General features: G+C 45.1%; 1 protein-coding gene across 8 annotated transcripts in view; it reads left to right on the forward strand.

The window, feature by feature from the left end:
- Window positions 1–5,700: 5,700 nt before the first annotated feature.
- Window positions 5,701–13,932, forward strand: part of ZNF644 (zinc finger protein 644) — a 64,315-nt gene continuing 56,083 nt past the window's right edge. For 3 of the 8 annotated variants that reach the window (XR_014220992.1, XR_014220993.1, XM_082227721.1), the window contains exons 1-2: window positions 5,705–6,483; window positions 7,655–7,714. The gene's annotated coding sequence lies outside the window, so the exon portion shown is untranslated. Of the gene's footprint in view, window positions 6,484–6,592; window positions 6,692–7,654; window positions 7,715–13,932 lie in introns of those variants that run through there. The other 5 variants (XM_082227725.1, XM_082227724.1, XM_082227726.1 and 2 more) reach the window with 5 other exon arrangements.

A 13,932-nucleotide genomic window follows, 5' to 3' on the forward strand; every position in this document is an offset into this window, starting at 1 on the left:
CAACATTGTAAGTGACCCGAATAAGTGCTGTCTTCACTCCTCCTTGTGACTTCACTAGTAATTCTTCACTAGAAATTCACTACAGTGGTATCTTGGTTCTCAAACTTAATCTGTTTCAGAAGTCCGTTCCAAAGCCAAGGCGTGCTTTCCCATAGAAAGTAGTGGAAAATGAATTAACCCATTCCAGACTTTTAAAAACAACCCCTAAAACAGCAATTTAACATGAATTTTACTATCTAACGAGACCATGGCTCTATAAAATGAAAGCAATAAACAAGGGACTTCAGTCACACAATCAATCAGTAGCTGAACTGGGTTCCAGACAGTCACAAGAAGAAGAAAAAAAAGAGCCACAAAAACAAAACTGCAAAATAAATAGCAAAAACATACAGACCTCAGTGTAACACTCTAAACAGAAGTGTAACACTCAAAATGGAGCATGTTCGGTTTCCGAAAAAGGTTCGCAAACCGGAACACTTAGTTCCGGGTTTGCAGTGTTTGGGTTCCAAGTTGTTTGAGTACCAAGGCATTTGAGACCCAAGGTACCACTGTAGTAACATCCTTCACTAGTAATTGTGATGGACATTTTCTACTTCTTTGTCTATATGCTTTTTAAAAAAGGTCTATTCTGGGTGCCATTTTCCAGAGCAGATAGGATGATTATCTTTGGCTCTGTGTGGGTATTGTTATAAAATGGGGATGGGCTACCTTTGGCTCCAGAGCCACTTGTGGCCATCAGTTTAATTTCATGTTAATGAGGAGAATCTGAAGGTAGAGAAGGGGAGGGGAGGAGGAAAATGAGAGGGGGGGGAGCCAAAATGGATGGAGAAAATTGAAGGAGGTGGTGGGGCCAGGGGGAGAAGGAACCTGTCTGTGATCAGTTTAGACCTCTGCAAAAAATAAAAATAAAATCCATGTACCGGGAAGCGAGGAATGTTGGGTGGTGAGAGAGAAGGTGATAGTCTTGCTCAATCCTGTGCAAACTCACCTGAAAATAATCCCTAGAAGGTAATTGTTTCAAGAAAACATTTTAAAATTTGGAGTATATATGCATCTTTGAAAAATAAATAAGGCAGGAACTTGGTTTGGACAGCGTTATGCTGGTTGGCTCTCACAGATTTTTTTAAAAAATGGTCAGCCTAGAGCAAATGTGGAAGTGGTAAAGCGGTTAAACTTTTTAAGAAGTTTGATGCACAAAACTGGAGTTTGGTCTCCATTACAGAGTGTTTAGCTGACCACTTCTGCATTCAGTGCGGGCTGGGAAAAGTCACAATCAAAGAATCAAAGAAATGTCACTCTGAAAAGTTATAGGTGCGAAAGTGAGTTTATTTGAGCTGCGTGTTTCGTTGGTTGTCATTATATTCCAAAATTGTTGACACCTGGCTTGTGCTTAAAGGAGAGGACAGGTTAAAATAATAATAATAATAATAAATTTATTATTTATACTCCGTCCATCTGGCTTGGTTTCCCCAGCCACTCTGGGCTGCCTCCAACAAAATATTAAAAATACAATGAAACACCAGACATTAAAGACTTCCCTAAACAGGGCTGCCTTCAGATGTCTTCTAAAAGTCAGAAAGTTATTTCCTTTACATTTGATAGTTCAGTTGGTTGGAGCCTGGTGCTGAAAACACCAAGGTCACAGGTTTGATCCAGCTGCATATTTCTGCAATGCCTGGGGTTGGACTAGATCCGGCACCCCCCAAGCTCAGCCCTCCAGATGTTTTGGGACTACAACTCCCATCATCCCTAGCTAGCAGGACCGGTGGTCAGGAATGATGGGAGTGGGAGTTGTAGTTTCAAAACATCTGGAGGTCCGAGTTTGGGGATGCCTGGACTAGATCATCATCAGGGTCCCTTCCAGCTCTACAGTTCTAAGATATACATATAAAGTATTTTAACATCCCTATTTACAACAAACACACGTACATTATATTGTCGGTTTTCCAAGGTTCATCTTGGAACAGGGACGTTATTTCTTCCCAGTAGTTTTACTACAATTGCAAAGATTTTTAAACAAAGACATAAAAAAGAATCTGCTCCTTTTGATATCTTTGTCCTTTGACAGAGAGAGTACTGTCTGATAGACTGACAGTGGTACTATTGCACTATCAGAAAGAGCTGCGGCGCCTGGGCATATTAAGATGCAGCAGGAGAGTCTGGAGAGAAACCCATGCTGTGTCCGGTGCATTAGAGATGAGAGTATACTCTGATTATATTATATAACCAGATCATCTTTGAAATTTAGTGAATTTCAAAGCTACTTTTCAGTACTGTTTGCTAAGCTAAGCTGATTATGGATCCCTAGCGCTTACTTGGGTTTCTGCTACTACACTCTCAAGAAGTGGAGGTTCAGAATGTAGTCTGCTGCTTTCGCTAGGGGCTTCCATTCTTTCAAATCACAAGTTTATTGCAACCCTCAATGGCACAGATTAATGGTCAAATTAAAGTTGGCGCGAAAGCAGCACGAGACCCAGTGTGAGGCCTTTGGTTGTGATAGTTGTACCCCCATCCTGGCTTGTTTGTACAGGTTGTGGGGAGGTGTGTACATCGAGTGGTGGTTAACGCATCCGTGAAGGAAGGAGCCATCCTTTCCCTTCTGAAAGAGGTGGCAGTATGTCCACTCCTGGAAAAGTCCTTGCCAGTGTGGTGTAGTGGTTAAGAGCGGTGGACTCGTAATCTGGTGAACCGGGTTCGCTTCCCTGCTCCTCCACATACAGCTGCTGGGTGACCTTGGGCTAGTCACACTTCTCTGAAGTCTCTCAGCCTCACTCACCTCACGGAGTGTTTGTTGTGGGGGAGGAAGGGAAAGGAGAATGTTAGCCGCTTTGAGACTCCTTAGGGTAGTGATAAAAGGAGAACAATAGAATTATCAGTAGAAAGAGTTCAAAACTTCTGTTTAAAACATTCAAATAACCAGTGATTTTTTCGGGGGGGGGGATGTAGGGATATACATACCCCTAAACATTTTATGAACCTGAGTTTGGCCTCATTGAGGGGCAGTATTTCAATATGAGTAGGAAAATGAGAGTACCCCTAAACATTTTTTTAAAGAAAAAAAACACTGCAAATAATAATTAAAATCTGTAATAAGCTGAACAAAGATTAAAACACATGCAGGCATTCCACATATAAAGGCAGGCTTGTCTAAAAAAAAATGTTTTTAGGAGGCTCAGAAAATAGCACAGTGAAGTATGGGTGCTGTTCCACTGAAATATTGATTCCTTACAAATGATGTGGGTGCTAGGTGTGCCAAGTGGAAATGCTGTCTATAATAATAACGCTAATATTAATGTGTGAAAGGCTGATCATTTGCCATCTGAACTCCTTTACCATATAATTGTATGACGGAAGAGGCAATGATAATGTTCATATGTATAATGGATTATAAGTGCGTTATCTGTGATTTGCTCAGGTTAGCGGAATAACTTGAGTAATGCAAGTAGTGATTTGTACACATTGTGTAATGCAGCGCCATTGATGCCAGAACTATATGAGGTGTGGACAACTTTTACCATGTCTAAAGTCATTTCAATATGTGCCGGGCTATGTAGATTCGCCCATATGCGTTGTACACTGCCCTGGAGTTCAAAGACACGTGGTGACATTCCCTGAGAACCCAGAATAAGAGTGTATGCAATGAAGTTTTCTTTCTGGGATAGTTTGGCATTTCACTGCCAGGAAATATTTCCAGACATACTGGAGCCAGAACATCTTCACTGATCATATGACAGCCAGTGTGGATGGTCCAAAGATTTATACATAGTGGTACCTCGGGATGCGAACGAGTTCCGTTCTGGAGCCCCGTTCACATCCTGAATGCAACATAAGCCGCGATGGCATGTCTGCATGTGTGCAGGTCGCGGTTTGCCACTTCCGCGCATGCACATGACGTCATTTGAGCGTCTGCGCATGCACGAGCGGCATGCGCATGCACGACCGGAAGTAACACGCTCCGTTACTTCCGGGTTGCCACAGAGTGCAACTCAAAACGCGCTCAACCCAAAACCCATTCAACCCAAGGTATGACTTTATGGGCCCAATTCCACGAGCTGGTTAATATTACCTTTAAATCCCTGAATGTCTTAAGACGAGGTTACCTAGAAGTCTCCCTCCTTCCATATGAACTGTATTATGATCTGCTCTGGGGATGCCTTGCCTTGTGTCTTAACAACAGAGAGTAGTTGATGGGAAAAACTCATGGGTAGGCAAACTAAGGCCCGGGGGCCGGATCCGGCCCAATCACCTTCTAAATCCAGCCCGCGGATGCTCCGGGAATCAGCATGTTTTTACACGAGTAGAATGTGTCCTTTTATTTAAAATGCATCTCTGGGTTATTTGTGGGGTCTGCCTGGTGTTTTTACATGAGTAGAATGTGTGCTTTTACAGTGGTACCTCGGGTTAAGATCTTAATTCATTCTAGAGGTTTGTTCTTAACCTGAAACTCTTCTTAACCTGAGGTACTACTTTAGCTAATGGGGCTTCCCGCTGCTGCCATGCCGCGGCGGCACGATTTTTGTTCTCATCCTGAAGTAAAGTTCTTAACCCGAGTTACTATTTCTGGGTTAGCGGAGTCTGTAACCTGAAGCATCTGTAACCCGAGGTACCACTGTATTTAAAATGCATCTCTGGGTTATTTGTGGGGCATAGGAATTCGTTCATCCCCCACCCCAAAATATAGCCCAGGTCTGAGGGACAGTGGACCAGCCCTTGCTGAAAAAGTTTGCCGACCCCTGCTCTAGAGATTATGGAATTCCCTTCCTAGGAAGGCCCAGTTGGCTTCCTCCCTGATGGTTCTTACTCTCTCGAAATGCCATTTTTCTCAGCAGGTACCCAGCCTTTGGAACTGGGGGTGTTTTTGTGGTGTTCTTACATTCCCATAAGTGGTGTGAAGCTTCATCAGCGGCTTGCATTTTTTAAAAAAATGTAAACTATTTTAATTATTTTATTGCCTTGATTGTTAGGTGGTGAAGAGTTTCATCCGCTGTTGCTCCGGCAACATTTCTGGCGACACCCCAGGTGCATCTTGACCCCATCACCCCTGCTGCTGGAGATGTGAGAAGCACTGGCAGCACCCAGATCTTGTGAGAGCATCACAAGATATCACTGGAACCCAGAAGCCGCCGATGTCCCTGTTTCTCCAGTGCCATTGGACTCCTCCTGTCCTTCCCTTCAAAGTGCTGGTGCTGACCTTCAAAGCCCTAAATGGCTTTGTCCCAGTATACCTGAAGGAACATCGTCACCCCCATCGCTCAGCCCGGACACTGAGGTCCACTTCCAAAGGTCCTCTTCTGGTTTCCTCAGTGTGAGATGCGAAGTTACAGGGAACCAGGCAGAGGGCCTTCTCCGTAGTGGCGCCCTTCCTTCAGATGTTAAGGAGATAAACAACTATCTGACTTTGGGAAGACATCTGTCTCGGGAGTTTTTAAATGTCTGATGTTTTATCATATTTTTACTATTCAGCTGGGAGGCGCTGTGGCAACAGCGAGATCTGTGGAACTCCCTGTCTCTGTGTCAGTGGCGTAGCGTGGGTTGTCAGCACCCGGGGCAAGGCAAGTACTTTGCGCTCCCTAACCCGTGGATTTGCGCCCCCTAACCCGTGGATTTGCGCCCCCTAACCCTAACCCCCAGATGTTGCGCCCGGTGCGGCCGGCCCCCCCTGCACCCCCACGCTACGCCACTGCTCTGTGTGCTTCATAGGTATGATCACACTGCAGCTCAGAAAATTGCTTCCGGCTCCTTTCGCACCATGATATCCAGCTGAAAACGAACTTCAGGGGAATTCGGTCCTGAGCACCAAACCAGGCAATTGATCCTTGAGAAGTTATGGCGTGGGGAAGACTGACATCCGCTTGATGGGTTGCCATATTTTGAAAAGTGAAAACCAAAAAGCCCTGAAAGTTGTTTTTAAGCCTTTTTTAAGGAAACCACCAAATTTTATTTTGATTTTTTTTTTTTTTTTTACAAAAACACCAAATAACCCTTGATTTTTCGATGGGCTCGCCTAAAATTCAGGGCAATTTCCCCTGAACATCAATCCCGCCTTTGCAATGCGATGTCCGGGAACATCCGGAAGCATGGCAGCCCCAATGAAGGGCGAAAACTAGATGATGGCATAGTGTCAGAAGAAAGCGACGGGCCAGATTCCTTACTTCAGCTTTTTCCGTTTGCATCAACTGAGACCCAGGATATCCGCTGGTGACAACAGACCTTGTGCTCTCCCTGACGTCGATTCGGAATACCAGCGGCGTCCGGCCAAACCCGGACGGGTGGCACCCCGAGCCAGGCCGGAAACCGGCAGCCCAGAGGAAGCAAGTTCGGGAAAGGAGGGCAAAGGCGGGCGAGGGGCGGGAAGAAGCAGCAGCAGCCTCCGCACATGCGCCTTTAGGTGGGTCGGCGTGATGCCGTCACGACGCCGCACGCAAGAGCCCCCCACCTCCCCCCCGCTCCCTCCCTCGGCGTGACGCACGCCCTGGCGAGCCCGTGAGTTTTCCGTTATGATTATTATTCATTACGGGAGGGGTGGGAGGGAAGAGGGGAGGGGGGCGGTCTGGGAACGGGCGGGGAGAGCGCGCGCGGGAAGGAGGGAGGGGGGCCGGAGGGGAGGGGGAGGGGTCTCGTCTCCCTCCTGTCGCATCAGGGAACATGGCGGCTGCCTCCGGTGCGGCAAAGGGACTGCGGCCGGGCCGGGGTGAGTGGCTGGGGGAGAGGCGGCCTCGCAGGCGGGAAGATGGGCTCGTTCTTCTCCCCTCAGAGCGAAGCCTCGGACGGCGGGGGGGGGGAGGGGGCGGGGTAAGCCGCCGCCGGCCTCCTCCTCCTCCGGCCTCCTCGTCCGACTGGGCCGGACACCGGAGAGCCGGGGCCTCCTCTGAGAAGGGTTTTCGCTCGGAGGAGGCCGCCGCGGGCGTGGGGAGAGGAAGCCGGGGCGACCCCCCAGCTCGGGAAGGCCGTGGAAATAGCGAGGTCACCCTGGCAGCGGGTGGGGGTGAAACGGCCAGGTGAAACCAGGGGCTCCTTCTCGTCTATGGGGCGCCTTGGCTACTTTTGTTTGTTTCCCCCTCCCCACTCCCAGGCCAGGTGAAAGTACCTGGGCCTCCCGGGTGCCACTTTCAAGCCCCCCCCCCCCAGCTTGGTCCCCGTTGCAGACGGCACCAGCACAAGGCCGCCGAGGCTCTAGCCCCGCTGCGCCCTTGAGTTTCGCGATCCGACCGAGTTCCGCGGCTTCTCGCCGGTGGAAGCGGACTGCTTTCTCCCCTGAAGCTCCCCTTTCAGCTCGCTGGGTCGGTAAGGCTCGCCTCCTCCTGCGAGCTCGGCAACTTCTATAAACGTGCCAGGGAAGTTCTGGAACTGGAACGTGTAAAAACGCACCAGGGACAATAGTAACCGTTGGTACTAATCGGCAGCGGAGTCCCTGCACTATGCAGTTGCCTAGGGATGGATGGTGTCCCGAAATGTTTCCAAGCTCTTGTACACACACTTGTTGCTCTTCTCTTGGTCTGGCGCTCACATTGCAGGGCGAGAAAATGCCTCCACCGGCAAATCTTAACCCAGGCACTTGCGATGTAACTGTTAGGCTACCAGAATGTGTGAGGGTGTAAATCACCTGCGTTGTGTTTTGATGGGAGAACTAACGTTTGGAATTCCTTGTCCCCAGGTTGATGAATTTCAAGATGTGAAAGAATTTGGGCGGAAGAATTTTGCTGCTTTAGCGTAGGTAAGGCTTCAGGAGACTACAATTCTACGCAGAATTAGAAACGGAGATATGAAAGCCAGGAGCTAAAAAGCACCTTAAACCGAGGTTGCAGGCGCAGCAACGGAATGTCTGGGCGCACTTTTTTATAATACGAAGCTGAAAATGAATGAACGGTGGCTAAATCTTACGTTCATTTTTCACATGGTCTAGTCCTTTCCCTGTCCACCCCCCTAGTATTCTTAAGAGGGTCTCTTCTCCAGTCTTTGGAGAGTAGCTGGTAGTTAGGAGGCAGAAAAAGGTCCTCCTTTCCTTCCACACTGCGGTTTTAATTGGAAATCTTAGGTGCAGTACTGTTTCTGGAGCTCAGAAACTGCTTGCACTAAAGAAATTCCCTGTCGCAAAATGTGCCCAGAACAATGGGACTTTTGATCACTGATTCTACGTACTTCCTGGTGTGAAAGTCGTACGGCAAGGAGGACTTGAAAATACTTGACAAAACAACATAAGCTAAAATGTAAATTAAAAAAGCTGTCAATTCACCAAAACAATGCAGAGTGCAAAGAAAAGGTCAATATGACAATCCTTTTGCAACAGTAGAGATGGTACTAGTGGATCAGTAGAGTTTTTAACATAGGAGCTCTGGTTCATATTCAGGTCACTTCATGGGCTTGGACACACTATTGGGCAAGTTACTGTTTTCTTTGCATGTTACTTTACCCTAAGTAATATAAGGTATGAGATAAGAAGGGGAAAAGTTAAAAAAGGGGCTGAAAACATGAACCTGAATCACATCCACATTATCAGGAGTGACACATGAAATTTGCCAGTCTTTCAAAAGTTAATTCAAGAAAGGAAAAACAGTTTTAATATGTAGCTTTTCAGTTACAGCGGTGCCTCACGTTACATATGCTTCAGGTTACAGACTCTGCTAACCCAGAAATAGTACCTTGGGTTAAGAACTTTGCTTCAGGATGAGAACAGAAATCGTGCTCCGGCGGTGCGGTGGCAGCAGGAGGCCCCATTAGCTAAAGTGGTGCTTCAGGTTAAGAACAGTTTCAAGTTAAGAATGGACCTCCGGACCGAATTAAGTTCTTAACCCGAGGTACCACTGTATTTGTAAATTGAGAGTAGAGGAGAATCTTTCTCTTATTCATGTTTTGGGGATTAATAATAACTGGAAATAAAGTAATATTTAAAAGCAGTATGCAAAATTAAGGCTCAAAAGTGATGTGATATTGGGCCCATTTGTGGAACCTTATTCAGAAATACAGGACACAGTTTCAGATTAATGTATAAGTAGCACACCTTAAACCAATGACTTGGGAATATTGTCATGGTTTCCTTAAGATGGCTGCTAAAGTGTGTACTTAGTGTAGTTTATCACATCAAATTGTCCACAAGATACTGAAGTTCTTACGACCCTGGATGTACCAATACTCTTGACATATGAGTATATTTCAAAATACTGGTGCTGCAAGGAAAACTACTTTTTCATACTTGATGATGCTTTTATTTTTTAATTGGTCTGGGTAGGTAAGAGAGATAGCATTGTGCAGCATTAATGTGTCAGAAAGGCTTTATTAAAAGTAAGAAGAGCTGTCCAGAAGTAGGGTAGATAGACTAGGAAGGTCTGGATTTGAGTTCCCGCTTAGATACATAGAGATGTGATTGGGAAAACATACATCTCAGTTACACTTTTACTTACTAATTCATTATTCATTTTGAATGTGAACAGAGCCTGCTTTGCTCTTAAGAACATACGAATGTAAGAACAGCCTGCTGGATGAGGCCAGTGTGTGGCTTATCTAGTCCAGCATCTTGTTCTCAGAATGGCCAGCCGGATGCCTGTGGGAAGCTTATAAGCACAACATGAGCACACAAGCACTTTCCCTTCCCATTTCCACCAACTGACATTGCTGCCTCCAACAGTGGAGGTAGAGCATAGCTATCATAACTAGCAGCCATTGACAGCCCTCTCCTCCATGAATTTAATTCTCTCTTAAAGCCATCCAAGTTGGTGGTTATTACTGCCTCCTGAGGCATAGTTTCACTATGTACTGCATGGAGAAGTACTTTCTTTTATCTGTCCTGAATATTCCACGAAAGTGACAAAAATATTTGAAACCTGCTATTCCAGGAAAAGTCATCACTGGCGAGGTTTGCTACCACCTTGCTATCTGCGGCAAAGTCATGATTTGCCTTAGTGTTGTGCCTGCACCTGGGCTTGTAGTTTTGCTCCTTCAGAAAAACCACAAATGATACACAAAAAACAAACTTCATGGTTTGTCTTGAGTGAGATAAGCCATAGGCCTGAATTTAGATGTAATGCTGAGCTAAACCATGACTTAGCTCACATCAGTGAGGGAGGAGTGCACTGACTGTGATCCGGGAACCCACATTTGCTTTCTTGCTATACCATGATTTTGCTTAGTGTTAAATGTGAATGGGGCCAATAACTTTAGCATGTGTTGGGATTAGCAAAAACCAAACCACAGAACTAGTCAGCGCAATGGCCAAATGGGCTTATTACTAACAGTATTCATATTGCCTCTAGAAGGTAAACTAAAAAAGCAGTTTAGGAGTCAATGTTTTTGTTAGTGTTTGTTATATTCCTCGTTTCCTCATAAATTATTTATCCCTAGTGTTCAGAAGCATTGGAACATTCATTACATTTATGGGACTGAACCAATTTTTCCATATCATTAAGTCAGGATTTGGTTAAAGTCGTGATTTTTCTTTAAAAAAAGAGGAGCATCAGAAGATCATGTTTTCAAATTTGCATGCCTTTAAAAAAAAGTCAGTTAGCATTTCTAAGAGAAAAATAAACACTCTTGGATGTAACAGTCACTATAGTGCTGATAGGTGCTTACTTGAACATTTAGAATTCAAGCTAAAGTATTACTTCAAATGACAAATATAACACTGATTCTTTTATTTCAGTGAAGGATCTGAGAAAAATAGTAAGACATGGCATATACTTTCAGACAACTTTGTATTGCGCTGGTAGACTTAAGTCTTGCTTAGTGAAATTTAGCCAATACTTTACAAACTTGGCAGTCTCTGTGCTTTCCAGATTAAGAATAGAAGGCATAGAGAAGTGGAAATGGTTGTAGAATGCATCGCTGGACATCTTGTCTCCTTATGTATTTATCAGGAAGAGGGAGGGGACAAGAGATGCCAGCCAGAAACTCCATGCTGAGGCAGCTCCTAGCCTCTGTGTTGCCACTTTCTTTTCTACCTGAAAGAGTTCCTCTGTGTATGAAACTTAGCCTTTTACTTTCTTAGCCTTTCACTTTCAGGCTTAGACTTCTAGTTTTAGGACTGGTAGGAAGAAAGAATCACTATACACCTGTAATAAAGGGGTGTGTTTTGTAGGTAGGGCTCAGGACTTTTTCCTCATCGCAGAAAGGGAGAGAGCCTGGGATATAGTCTTCTGGCAAGGAGTTCTTCAAGGTTCAGAGGAAGAATTGGGACACAGTAGTTGATTGCCTGGGGACAATTCTTTTTCGCCATTGACAAATGACTGTCACAGCTGTGGTAAGGCAGTGGCAGCCAGAATAACGGAAGCATCTATGTCATCAAAGCAGGGCAACCATGGAGAGAGGCTAGGATCAAAAGTGCCATTCACAGTCTCCTCTTATCTTTGGGGGCTCATTGGTCCCCCCCTTCAACAGTAGCCTCTTGCACCTCCTGAAAAGAGCTTTTGAGACCCTCTGAAGGAGGGCCCTGTGAGGGGCCTCTATCACAGGAAAACAGGCAAGCTGCATCATGTGTATGGAAGTGTTTTTCCTGTGTGCAGAGACTTTGGTTCTTTGCCAGAGACTTGAATGCATGCATGTGCCATGTTGGTTTTGCTGCACGCTCATCAGAGCTTAATGTTTATAACATTGTTTTAAAAGCTTTGGCTGTTATAAAAAGTACTAAATACATTGTCCAGGAACATCCCACTGTTAATAACAAACTGCTTTAAGTTGCAATGAAATATAAAGCTTTATACTCTTAGCCCAAAATATAAAGGCTGAATAGCTAATCTCCAAACTTTCCATCATTTTATCTGCTGTTGTGATGTCAAAGTGTCAAGTTACCTCCTGCCTGGAGACTGGAATGGAGCTTTTTATGTTTTTTTTTCTGTACCCAGCTGCTGCTAATAGATGGCAAATGTATTTTCAGAAATCACACAATTTGCCAATGACTGGGCTGTGGAAAGGAGGAGAATGATTTTCTGTTGTACCACTCTGTCCTGTTTTGTGTAAATATCCATTCACTGAATAGCTCTAGAGTTAGGCAGTGTTTCAAGCCATGGCTGTGTATTCAGAAGTAGCTACGGTGTTAATTAGTCGTTGCATATACTGAAGGTACTATGACCTTGTAGTGGTTACTTGTGGTACTTTATGCCTGAGGTTTTCAACCTTTTTGGGTCCACGGTTCCCTTGATGAACTACATTCTTTCTGTGGCACCCCTGTGGGGCACAGGAGCCCAGTTATGTCTCCCTTTGTCTGCAGAGCTGGCAGCATATCACCCTTTTTCAAACACCCTCCCTTGTGTGTTCCCTCAGCCTCCTCTTCCCTTTCCCTTGGATTCCTCTGGGCAGTCCCTGGTGTCTGAGCTGCTCCATCCCACCCCAAAGAGAGGTGCCTCCTCACAGGGCATCAGAGAAAGGGGGGAAGGAAGAGGGACAGAGGATAGTATTGCCCGTGGCACCCCTGACCATCATTCAAGGCATCCCGGGGTGCCATGGCACACTGGTTGAAAACCACTGCTTTATGTTTATAAATCTACACTTTAAATTTGTTGTTGTTGTTTAGTTGTGTCCGACTCTTCGTGACCCCATGGACCAGAGCACGCCAGGTACTCCTGTCTTCCACTGCCTCCCGCAGTTTGGTCAAACTCATGCTGGTAGCCTTGAGAACACTGTCCAACCATCTCGTCCTCTGTCGTCCCCACACTATAAATTACAGGATGACTGATGACTTTCTCCTGTAGATCTGTGATGGGGTGCCAGAAAGAGACTAGAGTTGAGCTGGGTTTGCCTCCTAGAATCCTAGAATTGTACAATTTGGAAGGGACCCCGTGGGTCATCTAGTCCAACCCCCTGAAATGCAGGAATCTCATTTAATGTTCCCATGTCAGCTGTGGAAAATTATATTGGCATCCTTATTCACTTTAGAAATGAAGAATCCTTGTTGAATCCGTTAATGAAGATACAGCTTCAGGAACGTCCATCCTTTTACCTGTATATATTTCCCTTTCAGTGGTAGTAAATATAGATGACAGTGGTTGGAGATGGCACTTGCCTACCAGTCATCTCACCCTGCAAACACTGAGCTTTTGTCATTGCACACTTGGTTTTCACTTAGGCTTTTGCAGCAGCTATTTGTTGGGTGTGTGGCAGAGCTGTGGTAGCTGTCTTACGCAGGATAGCAAGATGGGTGAGTGCTGAAAGCGAATTCCAACTGCTAGCATTTGTACAGGTGTTGATGGAAGGCAGTTTGCTTACTTCTTCTAGAGGTCAGACCTTGGTTATGTAGTTAATTCTGCATAAGCTGTAATTGCAGGTTAGTCTAAGGTTCCCAGATTTTTTTCAATGAATCCAGGGACACTTTTCAACTTCCTACTAAATAGATGGATTTTGTCAGGGGACTGATTTGTAAATCTGGGGACTGTCCCCAGGAAAAGGGGACATCTGGTAACCTTAGGTTAGTCGTCTACCATAGACAAATCTTGGAATTTTTTCCAATTTAAGGATGGTATAAAAATCTGATACATGTCAGCAACTAATTGCCCCGTAAACTAGCAGTGTGGATAAATAAGAATTCTTCCTCAGCCCATTCATTTTCTGTTGATCATTAGCAGCCAGAGGTGAATTGACATTTAAAAATACTATTGATTTCAAGATTCAGATTTTGACTGCAGAATTTCAACTTTGAAATGGATAAAATTTAAATGTGCCTGACTTAGGAAAAGGTGAAATCAGGCCTTTGCTGGGAAGCCTCAGGAGACATTTATAGTACTGTGTTTGGCATCATGGTGCTTTCATTATGATACATGGATATATGGAGGCCTGGTTTGGTTGCCAGAGCAGAGAAACCTGCTTGTGTGGCCTGCCCACTTTTGGCAGCCTGGTACACAATTCATCACGATATTCTTGCTTCATACTATATTGGCGTGTTTTTATAGCTAAGTAGGAATGAACTCTGAAATATATATTTAAGTTAATCATATAGTTACTGAAATCTTC

The sequence above is a fragment of the Podarcis vaucheri genome, assembly GCF_965113315.1.
Source record: "Podarcis vaucheri genome assembly, chromosome: 6".
NCBI classification, from domain to species: Eukaryota; Metazoa; Chordata; class Lepidosauria; order Squamata; family Lacertidae; genus Podarcis; species Podarcis vaucheri.